Source organism: Narcine bancroftii, chromosome 1, assembly GCF_036971445.1.
Source record: "Narcine bancroftii isolate sNarBan1 chromosome 1, sNarBan1.hap1, whole genome shotgun sequence".
NCBI classification, from domain to species: domain Eukaryota; kingdom Metazoa; phylum Chordata; class Chondrichthyes; order Torpediniformes; family Narcinidae; genus Narcine; species Narcine bancroftii.
The window spans coordinates 268,290,785-268,308,179 of NC_091469.1; the positions used below are offsets into that span (position 1 = coordinate 268,290,785).

At 42.2% G+C, this 17,395-nt stretch overlaps 1 protein-coding gene across 9 annotated transcripts in view; it reads right to left on the reverse strand.

Moving 5' to 3' along the window:
* Positions 1-17,395, reverse strand: part of pik3c2a (phosphatidylinositol-4-phosphate 3-kinase, catalytic subunit type 2 alpha) — a 161,849-nt gene that overhangs the window by 92,678 nt on the left and 51,776 nt on the right. Inside the window, exon 1 of one of the 9 annotated variants that reach the window (XM_069898220.1) lies at positions 3,822-4,086. The exons of the other annotated variants lie outside the window; for them this stretch is intronic. The gene's annotated coding sequence lies outside the window, so the exon portion shown is untranslated. Of the gene's footprint in view, positions 1-3,821; positions 4,087-17,395 lie in introns of those variants that run through there. 9 annotated transcript variants of the gene reach the window in all.

Sequence of the window (17,395 nt, forward strand, 5' to 3'; positions counted from 1 at the left end):
CAACTATCTCCAGCTTACATTGATGCCAATGTAAGCAACTATCTCCAGCTACTCACCCTTCCCCTTGACAATACTCTGCAACTTCTCAGAGTCATCTATGACTCAGGTAAACACGAGACAACACGTAATCCTGGTGTCTCTCTTGCCACCACAAAACCTCCAGTCTACCCCCTCCAACTATGGAGTATCATCACTACTTGGAACTCTGCCCAAGCTGAGCCATCCCTGCTTTAGCCAAGACCCTGTGCTGGTGTGACTGACTGCTGCTGTCGTCTCCTGAAAGGCAATTCCCCCCCCCCCCCCCCGCAAACAGTTTCCAAAGCAGCATACTCATGGGGGGGGGGGGGGAAGAAGACTCTGTACTGTCTATCTGGTCCTTCAATCTTTCATTGTTGTCGTTCAACTAGCTGCAGCCTTAGCCTTGGGTGTGACCACTTCAATGCAACTTTATCTAGGATGCTCTTGTCATTTTCAATCTTCACCAATTGTTCTTACAGTTGTGAAAATTCCCTCGTCTCCCTTTTCCACCCCTAACAGTACTAAAATTAAGCCATTGCCCTGATCATAGCACTTACATTGGCTGACTTCACAAGCTTGCTCCAATGCTTGTTCCGCTGGATAGTTTCAGTTAACTCATCTGAATGTAGCCAAAGACCTACTTGCCTTCTCTTCTCATTCCTGAACTTAACTCTGGGAGTCCATTGTAAACACCCCCACCCTGGGCACTTGCCCACTGATCCATCTTATTTATCAGGTTTTATTCAGCGAAAATAATTTAAAATCTGGTACCAGTATTTATGTTACCAGAGAAAAACCAGAATGGGAGCTGTCAGTTTAATTATCCTACATCTGATACAAAAGGAAAACAGATCTTACCAAACCCATAATCAGAGAAACAAGTATTTGCCTTGACCATTCAGTATGAGGATTTCTCCTTCAAAGCCTCATCAGATCAATCTCTTATCTCCACCTCACAACACAAATCACGCAAATTCATGCAGAAGCCAGATTAAACTAATTGATATTCTCTCCATTCCCAATCTACAAATCCTCTTCCCGTGGTATTTTTAGCAAGACCTGGCCTACTTTTATATTTGCACTCCATTAACCGGGTTTATATTGAATATATTCCAGCAACTAAGTGCCTTCTTTATTCCCACTAAATGACTTTGCCTCCACTCTCCTTGAGAAATAATTTCCAAAAGTACTCACTAAGAGTTGACATGTTGATTTATTTTTTTTTAAAAAAAGTTTAAACAGCAACAGGAATTTTTCTGTACCATCCCAGGCTGCAATTACAAAAAAAACCCTTTTGGACAGAGATGAAAGAACATCGACATTTGTAAAGAAAATAACTGAACAAAAGGGGCCAAAGAACAAATGAACCTTTCATGTTATTATTTCGCTCATCACACCAGGATAGCACAATTTCCTTGACTGACCTCATTTAACTACAAAGTTCACACCCTGAACTGATGGAAATAAATTCAAGTCCAGATAAGCTTCACAGAAATCAAATTCTTCGCAATACATCAATGTTCTTCTAAATATTTCTGAGGGAGTTTTATTATGAACTAAGGCACCCACTACATGGAGTAAAACTCAGCTCAGTTTCTAGCTGAAAATCTTTCTTTACTGACTATACTAATTGATATGCAGTCGCAAAGATAATGCAGGAACTCTCAGCATAAATAATACAAATACTTAGTACAGAATTATTTCTACCCTCACCATTCTGCAATAAAAGCAACCAGATAATAACTACATCTGGAAAATAAGAATACGCACATGCTGACAACACACAAGTATAATTTGCTGATAACCATTTCAGTAAAATCATGTTACCACTGCCACGGCATCCAATAGCCTGAATACACGTGGGATTTTCTGATCTCAGAAGCTACGCAGGCACAGGACTGGTCAGTACTTGGAGGGGAGACCACTTAGGAACACCAAGTGAGGAAGTTTCTGTGAGGAGCATTGGGAAAAAAAGTAGCGACTCTCTGTCTGCCTTACTGTAGACAAAGGTTAAAGAATTTCATGTATGTTACATTCTAAATGCAGTATTGGAACCATTACCATTTATTGGCTTGGCTCTCAGTATTGCAACATTTCTACCTTCATTCTTTCTTTTTTTTCTTTGGCTTGGCTTCGCGGACGAAGATTTATGGAGGGGGTAAAAAGTCCACGTCAGCTGCAGGCTCGTTTGTGGCTGACCAGTCCGATGCGGGACAGGCAGACACGATTGCAGCGGTTGCAAGGGAAAATTGGTTGGTTGGGGTTGGGTGTTGGGTTTTTCCTCCTTTGCCTTTTGTCAGTGAGGTGGGCTCTGCGGTCTTCTTCAAAGGAGGCTGCTGCCCGCCAAACTGTGAGGCGCCAAGATGCACGGTTTGAGGCGTTATCAGCCCACTGGCGGTGGTCAATGTGGCAGGCACCAAGAGATTTCTTTAGGCAGTCCTTGTACCTTTTCTTTGGTGCACCTCTGTCACGGTGGCCAGTGGAGAGCTCGCCATATAATACGATCTTGGGAAGGCGATGGTCCTCCATTCTGGAGACGTGACCCATCCAGCGCAGCTGGATCTTCAGCAGCGTGGACTCGATGCTGTCGACCTCTGTCATCTCGAGTACCTCGACGTTAGGGGTGTGAGCGCTCCAATGGATGTTGAGGATGGAGCGGAGACAACGCTGGTGGAAGCGTTCTAGGAGCCGTAGGTGGTGCCGGTAGAGGACCCATGATTCGGAGCCGAACAGGAGTGTGGGTATGACAACGGCTCTGTATACGCTTATCTTTGTGAGGTTTTTCAGTTGGTTGTTTTTCCAGACTCTTTTGTGTAGTCTTCCAAAGGCGCTATTTGCCTTGGCGAGTCTGTTGTCTATCTCATTGTCGATCCTTGCATCTGATGCAACTTTATGTGCACCTTCATTATGGGTGCACATAAAGGCTCAAACAGAAGACAATCAATGGTTGCCACAACAAATTGATGCCAAGCTTATTTTTGCAACAACTTACCAAGAATTGAATATAATGTACATCTTCCCCCACCCCCAGGAATCTCCCTCAACAGGACACCAACTTAATTTTAAGCTTTAATTTTCCTACTCTGCCATTTCTATAAATATGTGATACAAATTCCCTCCATTTTAATTCATGCTTTCACTGAGATTTTTTTGCCCAAGTGGTGTACGTTATTTGTTCTTTAACCAGTGGCCAAATAAACAGACTGGCAGATTTATAATGTAGTTGGTTAAACGCTAATACCCAAAGATCAAAAAAAATAGACACCCCACCTCCAATTTTGCTTTAGATTCACAAACAATTAACCAAAATAATCATTACCAAACCTAACTAGAGTAATTCACTGACAACATGGACAATTTTTTGAACAAAAACCATGGGAGATTTTTAAAGGTACAGTCAAGGGTTAAAACAGACAATTGTTTTATCTCATGGTTACAGATTCTGAGTTCCTGAGGGCATACAGTTCCGGTAAACCCAACAGCATAGCAAAAAACATGATAGCACAAAACCTGCTCATTTATTTGTGCTTTATTTTCTATTGGGAAGGGGGTTGAGTGGCCAAAAAAAAACCCTAACTTAGAACAAGATACAAAAATTAAAGACTTTTTATTGCTCACTGCAACAGATGTGATGGAGAGGTGGGCAAGAAGCAAAAGAGACTTCCCTTAAAGTTGCACACTGGAAGATTCAGGAAGCAGAGTTCCAGAAGTGAAAACAGCAGGAAGTGGAGGCTGCAGCTCCGAGATACAGGCTGTTGGATCACCAAATAAATTCAATTTAAAAGGCTCTGGGCACAACTTACCAAGCCAAGCATAATCTGCTGTTCCTGTCATTGAAAAAATGCTTCAGAGGCAACTTCCTGAACTGCTGCAGTCCTCCTGGAGAACGCACTCCTCAACATTATGTGTTCAGTTCCAGGATTTGGATCCAGCAATGTGATATTTCTAAGCTCGGATGGTTCCCTGGAGAACATGCGGATACAAGGTTTTGCACATGCCTGCAGCTCTTGTTCTTCTTAGTGATACTGGGAGGGACAGAAAGTAGCCCTGGCATATAAATGCAGTTCATTTTGTCGGGCACACTGCAATAGAAGGGATGATGGTTTAAAAGGCAGTGAATAAAATAACAAAATAGGCTTTAAAAAAATTGTAAACATTTAAAAAATTTTAAAAATTATAGATCTTCCCCAATATTGATGGGACACTGATGGGATGCATTTGCCAACGGTTGCAGGGCTACAGGCATCCTGCCAAAACAAAATGGACATCTCTCCAAGCGTTCTCTTCCAACCCAAAGTCACAATAGTTGGGGCCTGAGTCAAGCCAAGCAGAGCTGGAAGCACTCACCAGAGTCACTCACCGAGTCAGTGAGGTGGGCTGGCTGGTGCCTGCTCAGTTTCAGGTCAGCTGTTGTGTGACCCTCTTCCTCACACTCTTTATTTCCGATTCACACACCTGGTGAGAACCTGCCTGTACTGAGCTTCGGGAGCACAGCTGAAAGGCTGACCACTCTTCTCTCAGAAGATTATGGATGCCACGTATAATCAAGGCTGCAATAAATCAATTTTTGGAGTATTGAGAAAAATAAAGTTACGCAAATTTGGAGGAGGCTGGAGCTTTCTTACTGAATGGCAGAGCAAGGATCAGGGGCTGAATAGCATACCCATAGTTTTATTTCTTATGATGTGTTGCAGTACCAGAGGAGTGACTAGCCTCTCAAACCAAATCTATACAATTCACCTCAAGGTTGCAGAACCTCCCAAGGAGGCAAGCACTTCCTATCTACTTGGAAATATTCCAACACACTTGCCTGACAACTCATGCTGGCAGGCTGAGTTGAAAGGAAATTTTCCAATAACACCAATGAAATCCCATATTCTAACATGCATCACAATGAATAGGACGTAGTACGCAAGAGTAACATCAATTATGCAAGGTTTAATAAGATGTCTGATTCAAGAGGCATCTTTAAGAAATGAATGATTTTAGAGCTAGAGGCGGGGCTAGTAAGCAGGACCAATGTTCAAGAACCAGGATTCTACAAGAGCACAGAAAAAAGTACTCAAATATAGAAGCTAAAGAGAATTACAGGGAATATTGGCAAAGAACATGTCAAAGAAAAACAACAAGGACCAAGGATAGATCCTTGGGGAACTCCAGAGTTAAATAAAAGATTAGAGTAACGCGTGTCAGAGAAATAAAGCCATGCACAGATGCGACAGCATGTTTCCATGTGGGTCTTTAAAAATGTTAAATAAAATACTTTACAATGGATGAAGATGTGTTTCTTAAGAGCTATCTTTGACTTGAAAATATTGCTCAGTCATTACCACTAGAGGACCATGGCATGTTAGGCCAGAAGCCAGGTAGACCAGAAAAAAGGTCGAGAACCACTGCAAGAGGCAACAACACAATCCAGAGATCTGAGCAGGGAAGGGAGATTTTGCCATTGGAGAACACTTTCAAAAATGCAGGAATCTCTTGCACAATATTGGCAATACCAATATATTTCAGGAATTTAGACACAAAAACACCCTGTATTGATGAAATTCTCTCTGCATTATTGATCATGTTGATTATTTTTATTCAAGATGTTAGTGAATCCCCAAACATCTTCAGGTGAATGCAAGAATCCAAAGCTGGAATTAAACACATTATTCTATTAGTTTGGTAAATGTTTTCCTCCTAATAAAAAAATTATAAGATGCATAGATGGGATAGATTAGAGGTCTCCAAAGAGGTCAATATCAATCCCAGAGGTCGATGGGACTAGCCAAGGGGTCAATTGAAATTTTGGTGTCGAAAGCCAACGTTCGTGCAAGAAATAAAAATACATAAAATACAACTTGCTGATGCACATTTCTGATTTATACATGTTTTTTATTGTGTATTTATTTTGTATTCTGCTTACAGAGGCATAATGATAATAATAGTTTTATAATTTATTATTAGTTGAAATATCAAGACAATGGACCATTGTAATATCAGTTTCCACATGGATGAATTGACTTGGATTTTCTTACTCATATCCTCTTTTTTAAATTATAAACTTATTAACTATGTTATTCACCATTAGCATTGTAGTCTTGTAACATTTTAAAACATTTTAGCTTAGTCTTAGCTTTATTTTCAAGTACGTAACAAAAATGTGGGTTGTGGGAATGCGAGGCCAAGTATCCTGGCCGCATCATTTCCTGCCCAACGACGCCAACTAGTCCAGAGACATCCAGTACACACTCAACACCCATAGCTATTGGAACTAATAGCTGTGCTCTTACTGTGTAAATTTGCCACATTTCTAGTTAGCACAATGGCAGCCACAAATGCCAAGAATAAGTGCCGACAATATTCACAAGAGCATTTCAAATTTGAATTTGTACCTTTGTTTACTCAAGAAACAATGCCTACGTGCCTGTTTTGTGAAAAGACTTTCAGTAATGATGCCAAGAAACCTGCGTATTTCATCTCGAAAGGATTCACTCTGATAAGAAAAACAAAGATCTTGATTTTTTTTCTAAAATAAGGCTCTGAAAGAGAAAAAAAACACCGAAAATTGACCAATTTTCAAGACATTTTTAAAGCACCTGTCAGTACTGATAATGAAGGAGGGCTGAAAGCATCCAACAGTATCTCCCTTAATTTTTCAGGGAAAGAAAAATCATATACCATTGGTAAGGAGGAGATCGTAAGACCAGCAATTAAAGATGTGATTGAAGATGTTATGAAAAAGACTTTCAACTAAGACTTTGTTCTAAAATCCATGCTATTAATTGCAAATACAGTGCACTTGATGAGATGGCCGATGATGTGGAAAAAATTAGCATCTGAGCTTCAACATTGCAAGTTTTCCATCCAACTCGATGAAGCAACTTATGGCAGTCAAATATTCTCATGACCTAGGTGAGATATTATAGTCTAAGCCTAAAGCGCATTGTTAACGAGTTTTTTTTTTGCCAAGTACCTTAAAGGTGATGCAAAAGGTGAAACAATTTTTCAATGTTTGATGGATTATTTGAAGCAACACCATTCCCCTCAGGAATATTACTGGTGTGGCTACTGACAGTGCACCAGCAATGGTTGGCCGATAGAGGATTTGTCACCTTACTCAAGGAAAAGGTTCCCAATGTACGAACTGTTCACTGTGTATTAAAGAGACATCATCTTGTAGCCAAAATATCAGTGGCAAACTGCATGATGCCTAAAAAGTGTATATCAGGTCAGTCAATAAAATGGAAGCATGTCTCACAATTTGCGACTATTTGCAGTGAAGTGTGGGAAAAAATGATGAAACTTTGAATCAGTTACTTTTGCACACTAAGGTAAGGTATTTGTCAAGAGGTGATAGCTTGCAAAGACTTATATGACTCAACTGTGGAATTTCTTACGGATGTGGACCCATCACTATGATGAGTTGAAAAAGTCTAAGAGCCATCTGTTCTATTTGCCAGACCTATATTCAAAATTTAATTAAATACAGAAACGTCTGCAATGTAAAGATGTTACAATTATTCAAGCCCGAATAATCCTAATGGGTTTCTAAGTCAAAATAGGCCTATTTAAAACTTCATTGGCACATAGAGATTTTAAAGTATTTTTTCCAAACTTAATGGCAATTGGAAGAAAATGAAAAACATTTCAGACTGTGATGTAGAGATGTACATAAAGCACCTTGAAAAATTAAGGGAAGAATTTAAAGTACATTTCAAGAACCTGGAGAAAATGCACGCACCTGACTGGATATTACACTGATTTGGAAATGGAAAATTGAGACACTGAATCCCATTTAGAAGATGAACTTGTTGATGTGTGTGGTGGATCTCAAAGATAAATCATTGTTCAAAAGTAAAAGCCTCAGTGACTCTTAAATACTGCTACTAAATATCTGATAGCGAGTCATAGCCTTTTACCCAGGGCTGTGGTCCAGAACGAGAGGACATGGGTTGAAGGTGGTGGGGGGGGGGGGGGGGGGGGGGAAGAGGATAAGGGATGGGGAATACTTGGAATGAGCTGCCAAGAAAGAAAATTGAGGCAGATATTATTACAAAGTTTAGAATGCCTTCAGACAGATACTTGAAATGGAAAGGAGGAGAGGGACACGGGTCTATTGCGGGCAAATAGGAGAATGTAGATGGGCACCACAATCAACATGGATAAGGTAGGCCATAATCATGTTTCAGTTGCATTTTTTTTTGACTCTACAAGTGATAGAATAAATTGGAGAGACGATTAAGAGGTGGAGAAGACATGAAGGTAATTTTTTTAAAATTTTAAAAGCATTAAAAACTATAACTTGAAGGAGTGTAAAATCAACATGGATAGAATAAGCAAGGCAGTCTATAATCAGTTTAAGAAAACCTTACAATTGTCTTTGGTACATAGTTAGAAAAGATGGAGGCAATATTAGAACAGTAGAGAATGGAGATGACAATATCATACCATCAGCAGCAGACAGACTGAGGCAGAGTTGGGAGAAGTCACGGAGGATTTAATTTTATTTGAGTGAAGCAAGAAACAGTGGAGAGCAATACACAAAAGCCAAAAAGGAAAAATAAGAGGAATGCTCAGTGAGTAGGCCACATCTGCCACGAAGGGTGCAGAGTTAATATTTTAAGTTGACAATTTTACTGAATAAAGGATGCTAGATTGTAAGCTCATTTTTGGGGGCTGGCGAAAGGCAGCTGGGGAGGGGTAATGCAGAGAATGCTATAATGAGAAAGGAGCATGGATACAGAACTTCTGGTGGGCCCAATAAAGTTACATTGGGTGTTTGAAATACTTGGGTACAATTGCAAATTATTAGTTTTTCAAAGACTGGACATTACAAAGGAGTCAAACTATTAGATTAATGGAGAGATCAGGAAATAAAGTACAAACAGTCTTTTTTCTTTAAGAAGTGCCTGTGGCTCTGGATACAATCAGTAAGTGAAATACAAAAATAGTTATACCATTGTTCCATTTCCTCTTCTACTTTATCCCTGCAGTTCAACCTAAAAATAAATCCATATCCAAAACACTCCAAAGGATAGGAAACAAATTCTGGCAGCCAATTCATTCAACTTGGTCATCATCCTATTTCATATTGCATTGTGCTGGCTGTAATTCACCAAGAAACAGAACTTATTTTAAAACAATGCAAGTCTTTCTCCATGTTAAATGCTTCATTCACAAAGATGAGACAAAACATTAATTAGAGCTATTCACCGAAGTTCTCAAAACAATGGCACTTCGATTTTTACCTACCTTGGAGTTGATGGTATGTTGAATGCAGTTTCCATGGCAGGGGCAAAGGGGTATCTTTGCACTTCAAGACTTTATATACCATACCTCTACAAGGTCACTCCTCAGCTTCCTACACTTCAGAGAAAAGAGCCCCAGCCAATCCAATTTCTCCTTACAATTTAAACCCTCCAGACCTAGTAACATCCTTGCGTCTCTTCTGCACTTTTTTTCAGCTTAATGACATCTTTCCCATTAGCTGGGCAACCGAAACTCCAAAGTATAACCTCACCATACTTTGTATAGTTGTTACATGACCTCTCCGCTCTTAGACTCAATGCTCTAATCGATGAGGACAAGCAGGTTTTGCCACCCTGCCCAGCTCTGATGCTGCTTTTCAGGAATCAGTGCACGTGTGCCCCTAGAACTGTCCATTCAATCACACTCCCCAAGGTTTTGCTATTTAGCGTGAATGGCCTGCCCAGATTTAACTTGCCAAATTCATCACTTTTCACTTGGAAGTAAATTTGTGAAAAATCCCGTTGATACTGCACCTTCAGAATTCCTTTTGTAATTCAGGAGTGAGACAGAATTTAAAAATCACAGGTAAGGTAGCAAGTGTGTGCATAGGAGGTATACAAGCAGTTTAGGTAGCACCTCACTTGTTGCTCTGACATTTGTTCTCTCCTAATTCCTGACTTTTCCATAATTTTAAGATTTTAAAATGACTTTCCAAATCAAACTAAAGATTTCAGTCTAAAGACCACGTACAGAAACCAAATAATACCTAGTGGTTGCAAGTTTTGTCACGGGACTTTATTTGATGACATTCAGCATTAGTCAAATTCTTGACCTTTGTAAAACTATAACTCAGCTCTTTCAAAAGCAATGGGTTAGCATGCACGTTTAATATTACAGCAGTCTTACTCAAGTTCTAAGTTGACAAGGCCTAGTTCACAATTTGGCAAGCACTGACACGTCCAATGGTGATCACTATTGCCAAGGCTGTTAATTCAACATCAGGGACGAGTACTGAGCTGGCATTCAGGATTAAGATGAAAGGCTAAATAAGAAAACGTTTCTGCCAAATGACTGAAACAGACTCAAGTCTAAGAAAGCATTCACTGTGGGAACTTTACAGCAGTTGGACTGAAAACATAACCCTACGATCTAAAGGTTTTCAAACTCTGGTGCATCTAGGCAACAAGACAACCAGCAGGAGACATCTGCAAACTACAGTATCACCATGGTAGCATCAGTCCAGCTCCTTCAGCATGTCAAGTTTTGATGCATGCTTTATTTCGGAACAGCAGAATGAGAAAGGTTCTTTGTTGTTCATGGTTTCATTTATTTATGTGATGGTTATCCAATGTAAAAGTTTTCTAAAAGGAACAAAATAGAAGCAAAGCAAATAGAAGGTTGTGCAAGGGGAGTTAGAGCCCAATTGGGTTGAAGCAGTTCAATAGTATGGATGGTAAAACTTTCAGCAATTTCCAAACCCCCCTCTCATCTACAACTACAGCTTTGACCGACAGTTTGTACATTTCATTTACTTAGATCAAATTATTGAACATATCTTAACAGTTTAGAATCAAATTCATACCCAAATGCTTCCCATTCAAGTAAAAACACATAATGGTGAAGAAACTCCACTGATTAAACAATGTCCTTTATCTAGCCAAAGTAAAAATACATAACAAACGTTTTGGGCTCAAGTCCTTCATCAAGGTATGGAAAAATGTCAGCAGGTGTCAGAACAAAAGGATGGTGGTGGTGGGGATGGGAGGAGGGGTGTGGGGGCAATGGCAGATGATGAGAGGAGGAGGAGGGAGGGGACAACAGTGATCAGGGAAGGAGGGATGGCTGGGTGGGTGGGGGGGGAAAGAACTGGAATGGGGGAATGGAAAAAAGGTGAGCAAGTTAGCAGAAAGCAGAGAACTTTTCCAGTTCTCCCCCCTCCTTCACCCAGTCATCCCTCCTACCCTTGATTGCTGCCGTCTCTCCCTCGCTTCTCCACCCATCATCTCCTGCCTTTACCCCCCCCTTTCTCTCCCACCCTTCATCCTTTTGTTCAGATGCCTGCCAACATTCTTCCTCATCTTGATGAAGGCTCAAGCCCGAAACATCAATTATATATTTTTACCTTTCAACCACTGTCTCTACAGATTTTTGTGATTTATTGCTTCGCATTCGTTTGTTCAGATAGGAACTAAATGTAAAAAGATGATGAAAGAAAAACATCAATGACTGCAAATATAAAATGAGAGAAAAGATGTCGACAAGATAAACAAAAGCTCCATTGTCATAAACACATTCAGTTCAAGAATAAAACTGCCACAAAAAGCATAAACCACAAGTTTATTAACAAGCCTCAACACCAGAAATATTTCCCTTATGACATTTTTGGTTCAACTTAAGGGTATTACACCAAAAAAAAACTTAATTCTACGCCCTTCTTTTGAAGAACCTGCAAGCCCCTATAATAGCCAGTGATGGTTGCACAACACAAAAACAACTTCTTCACTCAACCCCACATACTTTAGCCTCATCGGTCATTTCAACCCCACATACTTTAGCCCTCATCGGTCATTTCACTTTAATTCCTAGAGAATCCCAAACCAGGCCTTGATGCAGCAAAAATTGCAATGATTCCATTAATATTAATTAATAATGGAGATGAATGAAGTAGCAGCACAAGAAACTGTTATTAAGCAAATTAATGTAGCTTGCATCTTAGGATCCATAGAACAATTATGCCATGCCAGTAATTAACCTTGATGAATCACCTTTAGACTGTCTTCACTATTGCATCATTTTTCTAGCTACTCCCTCTCTCTCTCTTCCCCCCCCCCCCCCCCCCCCCCGTAAAGGAACTAAAAATGGAACAAGGAATGACCTCTGAAATACAGTATAATTGTAATAAAACATCCATATTTTAAAACTCCAATCCCTTTGCAATAAAGGCCAAAATGCACTTTGCCTTTTTGAAGTCTTCTTGGACCAATCTGTCAATCTTTTATTCAAAACATGGAACCCTCAGCACTTTACTAATTTGTCAACTCATCTGGATAATCATCTGCTTTTTTGATTCCTCTTGACAAATTACATGATCCGTCACACACCACCCACCCCCCCCCCAACCCTCCACATTAAACTCCATTTGGCAGGTGTTTGTAAAATTACTCAAATATATATCCCATTGCAAATTTTTTTAAAAATAAATCATATGGTCCTCATCACAACATGCCCCACCACCTATTTCTGTATCAACAGCAAACTTGGTAACCTTGCATCAGTTTCTGCCTCCTAGTCAATTTTGGAAATAATTAATAATGGGGCTACGAACTGGCCACTGGGATATTTCATTCGATACATCCTCCCAGCATGAAGAAGGGACTTGCATCTTTGTTTTTATGAGACAACTTATTTTCATGGTGATCTCAGAGCAATAAAAAAAAGCTATTGGTAACAGCGAGCCTTGACAATTGAGAGACACAAACAAATCTGTTGGCTCGATGAAATGTAATGGATATTTCATGAGTATAATAGAAAAGCATCATTCAAAATAGTTCAAGAGTTACAAGATATTAAATGGAGGTATTTAGGAAATGCATTGTCAGTCTGAGAGATGTAGTAAGACAACATAACAGCATTGAAGGTTCAAACACAAATTACTGTATGGTTTAGGCAAAACACCCAACAAAAACTTGCATAAGAATGGCAAAAGAATTGTGATTTCATTGGAAGTGGGACAACAACAATTCACTCGGCTCAAGCAGATGTCGAAGATTATGGGAAAAGCTACAGAGATCTCACTCAGTCAACACATTTTCACCAGAGGTACAGGATATTTTTAGTGGGAAAGCAGCTAACCACTAGATGGACACAAGTATCGCAGGTCACATGAATGTGAAAGCCACCACCCTACTTGCATTCCAAAACCATTTTAATATTCTTGTTTCAGCAATTGGGGAAAAAGGCATTTGTGCACTTAAAGATGATTACTAGGAGAGGAATTAAGAACTAGATTTGTACAAGAGCAAAATATGATTTAAACTGCACTGTCTTCTTCATAATTAAATTAAACTTGATGTTTGAAGTGCCAGTGGCAAAAACAGAAACTTTGACAATCCTTTAAAACAACTAAAATGCAAATATTCTCATTGATGTGTATGTGAATAAGAGAGGCAATAGTTCATGACACAATTTGATCAAAAGTAAACTGTTATGAACACTTGCACAATCTAAGATCATAAAACAAGTCATTCATCTTCTGCATATTTCTTGCTTGACGCATATTCTGCACTCCTCATGTTACTTCCTGAGAGTTGGAACCCATCAGGGCTTACACAACACCAAAAGAAAGCATATAAAAAGGCCAAACAAAATACACGAGTTTTAACAGTTGGACAGGAAATAAACAGGGCAGGAACTGTAAAATCAGGGTAAAAATAAAGGTCATTCGACAATAGTCTAACCAAAACTAACAATAGAGGTGCTTATTTAACAATGGGCAATGAATAGTTTTCTGTTAGTGAAGGGAGGTTAAGCTTTAAAAAAAAAATCAAATGTTTTGTAGGACAGTTTGATAAGGATACAAAGCCAATATGGCTCAAAGAACATGGTACTTCTGAAGCAGTTTACTGGGAGCCATTCAAAAGACACATCAAGAGTGAAAGATGAAGCAGATACCTAATGTTTAAGAACACAGAATTACTCAGTAGTCATAGGGCAATTCGTCCTCTTGATGGCTCCTACGCACCACCTTCACCTCAATGCGGAGTTATTAGTGGCAACTCACCCTCTTGCTGCCACAGCTCCGGACCTCGATGACCATGGCCTGCAGCGGACCCCTCCTATAATACATTCACCACTGGATCCCTGCATTCAACCACCGGTTCCACACTCATCTGGCGTCCAACAAGGATCGTAAGCTCACCTACCTGGAGATCGCAGCCTCTACAACCCTCCACGTGGATCCCCATCTCGGCCCCAGTCAACTGCCCTCCAGAGCACCACAGTTGTCGGCCTGAACTCAGACCTCGGCTGCCACAACCACAAAGCTCCCAGCCCACAGCCTTATGGACCCGAGCCCAAGCCTTAGACACCCATAAAACAGAGCTCCTACCACCACGGTCACTGACCTAGGTCTAGACCCCAGCCACCTACACCATGGAGCTCCCACCGCCACGGCCACCAACTCCACCACCCTACTCACTGGAGCAACAGACACAATCTCCTACTAGAATCCAGTCACCGGTCGTCGACCCGACAGAGCTCCCTACGCCATTGCTGCCCACCCTGACCCAAGCTCCAACACACCCCCACTTACCGCAGCTCCTGACGCCACCACAGCCGATTCAAGCACTGCAGAAGGCGCTGGAGCCTTCCTCACTGACTCGTCCAATGTGGCTCCTGACACAGACTGCATCTGGAGCCCTATTGGATCCCACTTACCTAACCCCCCCCTCCACCACCAATCCCCTTTCTCCCCTCCCTCCCTCAGACTACCCATCCTACCCTTCTCTCCCCCCTCCCCCACGCACTTCCCAAATGCATCCTACACCCCCAACCCTTCTCCCCCTGCCAATCCCCCCAACACTCCACCCCCTCCAACCTCCCCCACGTCCCTTCTCCATCTTCGGACCTCTCCAACACTTCACCTCCCCCCACCACCCCAACTCCCACTCTGACCCTTGCCTGGTTTTTATTATCCCCTCTGACCTTTGTCTCTCAGAGGTAGAGCAGTCTATCCTCATTGGAGATCTCACCTTCATCCCCACCTCAATAGGTTCCACACACGCAGCAATGCTGAACTCTTCTTTCCTTGCCTCCATCTCCAAGCCCACTACTCTGGTCACAATCTCCAACACCACCCCCCCCCCACCCCCACAAGACCCTTTCTCCTGCTTCAAGACCTCTTCCTCCTCCTGGCTAGCTGCCCACTCTGGACCATTTTACCTCCAACTGGCGCTGGGTCATCAATCATCTCAACTTCATTACCCCCTATCGTGCTCCAACTTCACCTCCTCAGAACACTCCGCCCTCCACAACAACCCTCACCTCTCTATCAAATCCATAGACAAAGGAGGTGCTGTTGTAGTCTGGCGCACTACCATCACCCATCAAGCCATGAACATTATATCTCACCTCATCGACTCTGGGTACCTCCCCCCCCACAGGCATCAACCTCATTATCTCCTATCCTTGCACTGCCAGTTTCTTCCTTCTACCCAAGATACATAAACCTAACTATCCAGGCAGACACATGGTCTCTGCTTGCTCTTGTCCCACGGAACTAATTTCATCCTACCTTGACTCCATCTTTTCTCCCCTAGTTCAATCCCTCCCCACCTACATCTGCAACACCTCACACACCCTCCATCTCCTCCAAGACTTCAGATTTCCCCAAACCGGACCATCTCATCTTCACAATGGATGTCCTATCCCTTTCCACCTCCATTCCCCACACAGAAGGCCTCAAAGCACTTTGCTTTTTCCTGCACCTCAGACCTGACCAGTCACCTTCCACCACCACCCTTCGCCATCTGACAGAACTTGTCCTCACCGTTAACAATTTTTTATTTAACTCATCCCACTACCTTCAGATTAAAGGAGTAGCTAGGGGTAACCGCATGGGTCCCAGCTATACCTGCCTATTTGTGGGTTTTGTGGAGCAAAATATGCTCCAAGCCCACATGTAAGAACCCCCCCCAACTCTTCCGCTAGTACATCGATGACTATATCAGGGTGGCCTCATGCACCCATAATGAGCTCATCAATTTTGCGGCCAATTTCCACCCGGACCTCAAACTCACCTGGTCCATCTCCGATGATGCTCTCCCTTTTCTGGATCCTTCTGTCTCCATCTCAGGAGACAGACTCTCCACTGACATTTATTACAAACCCTCCAACTCCCACAACTACCTGGACTACTCATCCTCACACCCTGTCCCCAGGACTCCATCCCCTTCTCTCAATTTCTCCACCTCCACCACATCTGCTCCCAAGATGAGGTCTTCCAGTCCAGAGCCTCTGAAATGTCTTCCTTCTTCCACAAACTTGGCTTCCCCTCCACCACTATTAACTCGACCCTTACCCACATCTCCTCTATTCCCTGCTCAGCGGCCTAGCCCCCTCTGCCCTTAGAAACAATAAACACAGAATCCCCCTCGTTCTCACCTACCACCCCACCAGTCTCTGCATCCAACACATTATCTGCTGGAAATTCCACCACTTACTACAGGACCCCACCACCAGACACCTTTTTCTTTTTCCTCCCCTCTCAGCCTTCCATAGGGACCACTACCTCCATGACTCCCTTGTGCATTCTTCCCTTCCCCTCTCCACTCCCCCCCACCCCCGGCACCTTCCACTGTGGTCATAGGAGGTTTAATACCTGCACTTACACCTCCTCCTCACCACTGTCCGAGGTCCCAAACAGACCTTTCAGGTGAAGCAACACTTCACCTGTACCTCCAAATAACTCATTTACTGCATCCGGTGTACCCTCTGTGACCTTCTCTACATCAGAGTGACCAGTCGAGGATTAGGAGATCACTTCGCCCAGCACCTCCTCTCTGTCCCCAACAAAAGCGACCTCCCCGTGGCCAACCATTTCAATTCTGAGTCACACTCTCAAATTCACGTGTCCGTCCATGGGCTTCCACACTACCCCACCCTGACAACCCGCAGATTGGAGGAACAACACCTCATTTTTCGTCTGGGCACTCTCCAATCCCCGGGGCATGAACATTGAGTTCACTGTATTCCACTAATCAGCTTGCCTCCCCACCCCCCCCCCCAACCTAACTAGTTATTACAGTTCCTACTTCCTTTCTCTCTCTCCACCTAGCCTAGATTCCTCCCCCACCCCTCCACCTATCATTTCCCAACCTCACCACAACTCCCCCCCCCCACCCCACCCCTTTTGTTCGGACATCTCTCATGTTCCCCCACACCTTGGTGAAGGGCTGGAGCCCGAAATGTTGGTGATGTATCTTTACCTTTGCTACATAAAAACACTGTTTGACTTGCTGAGTTTCTCCAGCATTTGTGTTTTTTTTAAAAAAGCTCAGTAGTAATGATCAGTTTTGAAGATGCACAAAAGATATACAAGTTACAAACAAGATGAAGAAATGAATAGATAACAGTTGAGGAA